Source organism: Thermobia domestica, chromosome 1 (genome assembly GCF_964235325.1).
Source record: "Thermobia domestica chromosome 1, izTheDome1.hap1.1, whole genome shotgun sequence".
In the NCBI taxonomy this organism is placed as follows: domain Eukaryota; kingdom Metazoa; phylum Arthropoda; class Insecta; order Zygentoma; family Lepismatidae; genus Thermobia; species Thermobia domestica.
The window spans coordinates 7306243-7311057 of NC_137454.1; the positions used below are offsets into that span (position 1 = coordinate 7306243).

At 40.2% G+C, this 4815-nt stretch overlaps 1 pseudogene; it reads left to right on the forward strand.

Annotated features, from left to right (window-relative positions):
• Window positions 1-2915: 2915 nt before the first annotated feature.
• Window positions 2916-4102, forward strand: LOC145668475 (uncharacterized; annotated as a pseudogene).
• Window positions 4103-4815: the final 713 nt, after the last annotated feature.

Below are 4815 nucleotides of genomic sequence, written 5' to 3' on the forward strand. Positions count from 1 at the left end.
CAACATCATCCGACTGGTTCGATGATCTGTTTGAGCTCTTAGCGTGTTCATTTTATCTGTGGAAATTACGTTATATTCGGAAGAGATGAAATGAATGCTGGACGTTCGGAACAGATAAGTTTTAGGAAAAGACTAGAAAATAGTAAACTCTTTGGTTATTTGAAAAGAAAATTTTAGTTATACTAGTTCGACACAAAATTTGTTGCCATCCTATAATTGAATGTGTTTTATTCACGTTGAAATTTGAAACATACTATATCTATGAGGAACATAAACTTTTGCTTTCGTACATTTGAAACTTTTTATTACGATACACTGGACTTTTAATATAGAATATTTCTGATAGAAATTTGCAGTAAAATAGAACTATTCTATTTACTATTTTTTTATTTCTCTTTTCTTTTCTTTTCGTTTTTTTTCTTTTTGTTCAGTTCGCATTAGTAATCTGAAATGGAGGATATGACTAACGCTATCTACTGGGTTTATTAGTATGTATTTTGAAAGAGTACGTCCAATAAAAATCTACCGAATTTGCAATTGAACCACGCGGAAGCAAAGCATGTGTGTTAAACTTTTGGCATTATCCTGGATGTGTCTCAGAAATCTACAGTGCTACTTGAAATTGAGTATGCTTGGCATTGTGAAAAGGGACAAAATGAATGTTTAAAGCATCCTCTATATAGAGGGTGGACCCTTTTAATCAATCTATGGAAATATTTGAAAAATGATAAAACATAGAATAAATGTTTGAAGTACACGTTATATATTGCTAAGGGGGAAAACCAATTCCGCTAAAAGTACCCCTCCATGCCCAACGTAAATGGGGGTAACGGGTGGTAACTTTGAAATGTCAAACGGGAACATGGGTGGAGAAATACTTTGTTCGAAAGGTCTCGGAAAACTAAGTAACGCTGTACCAAAAGATGTTCCATATGGAGCACCAGTTCAAAATGGACGCCATGATATCGATCGGAAACTCCAGTACCCGTAGTATGAAAATCGTGGAACTTAAATGAATGAATCAAAATTGAAATACGTAAATATCATAGGGAATAGCAAATGGTGTGGTCCCTGTGATCCCTGTGGCCTCCCTCAAGGGGTCTTGGGGGCTAACATCAAAATTTCAAATGGTAACATGAGTCCAGTGGTACCTCGTTCAATAAATCTTGCAAAATCAATCATCTTGCAGGAGAAAACGATTTAGGTGAAATGGCACTGTTCTCAAAAGGCCGCCGGAACATAGTATCCGTGTCAGAGAAAAGGTTTAATAACCGCAGTATGAAAGCGATTGGAGATAAATCAACAGAAGAAAAACTGGAGTAGCTAACTGACGTAAGGCACATCGAGAGGTGTTTCTGGGGTGACTACAAGGTCCAACTTAAGAGTATCCGGGGCCAACTTGAAAATTTCAAAGAGCAACTTGAAGAGAGTAACATCACGTTAGAGACAAGTGAATATTAAGCAGCTTCTGTAAGAATATTTTCGACATGAGACACAGCTTTCAAACTGATCGCCATTTGGTGACTGTATCTAAGAAAATTTCTAGTGCCCATAGTATGGATACGGTTAGAGATAAATGAAAATAACCAAAACTAAATAGGAAATAGGAATAGGACTGCATTCGATGGCTCGAGAATGATACAACCGAGATAGAAATGTTAAGTAAAATTGCCATAAGGTATAGAGAGAAATCCAAGTCCTGCAAAATAATCTCTCCCTGCGCTATATAGGTGAGTGGGGTGAAAGGTAATTGTGAAAGTTCAAACGAGAACTCTACTTTAATTCTGAAATTAAGGCTACGCTACAAATAGGTATGGTGTGGGCGAAGCATTTATTTGTAAGGATGACGCTCTAGTGACTTAAAAACAGGTGACATTTTATTTGAATGGTAACGCATATCTGTATGACTAAGTATGATTTGATCCGAAAACAGAAGGAACGTTATACGAAAGAAGTTGTTGAATAATGCAGTTGCTGGAACTTACAAAGGTGTGAATTTGCCAATCTCCGTCGCCACAGAAACTTTAATGCAGAGCGTGCTGGTATTCGGAAAGCATTTTGGGGATATACGTATGCACCGTTTCATCCCTGAACCTCACAATATGACATGAGTGATAATAGTTAATCAAAATGTAACTGTGGCCATCCGCATTAACTGATTGCACCAATTCTCTATCCCAGAAGTCTGCCTTCCAAACAACATTGGGCAGGTCTAGTGTACGCCCGAACCATAATCCGGTCGGATATCCTGAGTGAGAGTACCTGTTGTTTCAGTTCCACTAAACGAATGTCAGGATAAAACCGTCTGTAGAAGGCTACGGGCGCTGACTTTCCTCATCCGTGCTTCTCTAATCCGGCCTGGTTTTAGATCACTAAACGTGATAAAATACATTCAAGTCTCTTGCTACAGAATATTGCGCATGAGCTCTAAGTAAAGCTCTCAAATCCATCTGAAAAACATAGTTTTCAGAAATTAAAATAACTAAAACAATGTTGTGTGATTTATAACAAATAACGAAGTTCCAGTACTTTGTACACAAAAACGTTCGTAGTAATTGCGTTTATTAGCATTTTTTCCTTAATCCTCGTGTAGTCACACAGTCATAGAGCAGATGCACCGCCGTTGGCTCATGCGCATTGGTCCAAAGACACTTGTACCCAACACACACACACCGGTACAGTGCATGCTGCCTCGAAGCTTAGTGCCAAGATTCTACAGTCGAAGCCTGTTAAATGAGAGTGTTAGCAGGAGATCTGTGAAAAGCAAAGCTTTAGAGTGACTACTTATGTAACTGTCGGAAAAACACTTTTTTCGTACGTATTCTTATTATCTCTACGAATTAGTATTATTAGTAGTTGTTGTACTTCTTACTTTGTTTTTATTGACTTTCTGAAATACTGTTGTTCATAAGAATATGACTGATTATACTCCAAACGAAATTGTTGCCACGCTACTTATTTTGGGTGAATGTAGCAAAAATTATCGTCAAGCTGCTGCTTTATATCAAACCCGTTATCCAGATCGACGGTCACCAAACCATAAAGTGATCCGACTTATTGTAGTAAGAGCTCTTGACGGTCGCCTGATGCGTGTTAAGTCAGCTCGCAACTACGACGATGATGCAGGAATGATAAATATTTTAGCAGCAATTCACATCAGTCCCCATATTAGTAGTAGGGAGATGGAGAGGCAAATAATGATACCTAGAGGTACTGCCCTTTGGCTGTTGAGAAAGGTAAAATATCGTGCCCATCACATAACTCTAACTCAAGCCCTTTCTGCAAACGACAAGTTACACCGTATAGAGTTTTGTCAGTCTTCACGGGAAACGTGTAGAAATTTTCTTGCTTCTTTTTAGATATGTCATTGTTTAGGACGAAGTTACATTTCGCAGTACTGGTGAAAACAATAGGCGTAACTGTCACTACTGATCAGTTGTCAGTTATCTTCGTTGGCATAGGGCAGTAGATGCTCAACACCGTTGGACTATTCATGTCTGGTGTGGTCTGGTGTGGTTGGACTATTAATGGATATCTAATTGGTCCCCACTTCTTCGATGGAAACGTAACTGGTGACACTTTTCTGGGCTTCCTCAGGCACGATTTGCCATTTTTGCTTGAGGATGTGGGCTTAGAGGCATGACAAAGAATTTGGCTGCAGCTAGATGGAGCACCACCCCATTGTGATCGGAGAGTGGTGCAGTATTTGAACACGTGTGTCAATGGGACATGGATTGGGAGGAACGGACCAGTACTATGGCCTGCACGATCCCCAGATTTAACCTCACCAGACTTTTATATGTGGGAATATTTGAAGAACGTTGTGTATGAACGCCAATCAACAACCAGAGAAGATATGATAGAGCGAATTCGATTAGCTTCTGCACAAATCCCACGGAACGTTTTATTGAATACTGTAACACATTTTCGTAGAAGGAATACTTTGTGTATTCAAGCACATGGAGATGTCATTGAACAAAATTTAGTCGTTGAACACCCACGAAGAAAAAGCACCCCGGACATGAGAGGACTTGGGACTCACAAAGAAAAAGCACCCCGGAAATTTGAGGCATGGGAACTCACGAGGTGGGTCATGAAATGATCTCCCTTGCTACGTGACTCAAGCGGGATGTTGAGCAATCGGCGGGTAGTGGTGCCCCTGGCATTGGCAAACAGAGCTATATCCAACCACATTCCGGTGAATATCTGCTACGCCGATAGGGTTATCCGCTACTGGTGTAACCAAGAGGTGCTTCCAGCTTGTATCCAAAGTTAGTGTGTCACGACTTGGAGACTCTTGGTGAAATCAGGGGCGGATGATCTCCTCAGAGGGCTTGCGAGTCCAAATTAGGTTTTACGATTTTTCTGTCAGGGTGGTCAGTGCTCTTACATACTCGTTGTCGGGACTGTCCACCATCCAAGGGAATAAGTCCTTGTGGATCCCGGGGAACACCTTGTGATCAGTTAGGCTGATCCCACTGTGGTCTCGGGTGACGCTAAAGGTATAACCTCCTTGGAGGGCTAAAAGAGCAATACATAATCCATATACCGTTTCCTTGAATCCTATAACCTTTGTCCTTACTTGTATCTCATTGTAACCCTATAATATCATATTTTCTTCATAATGAAATTCCCGAAGAAGAGCAAAGTAGAGTGCGTGACCAGACTTCCCGTGTCTTGTGCTGGTTACAATGTACAATGCACAGTTGGTGATTTACACATACTTTGGTTTTAAGTTAATTAGCGCGATCGATGATCACTTAGAGGACTCACTAGGCTGTTGCCCCTCTAACCGTATTCATACTATGAATATTA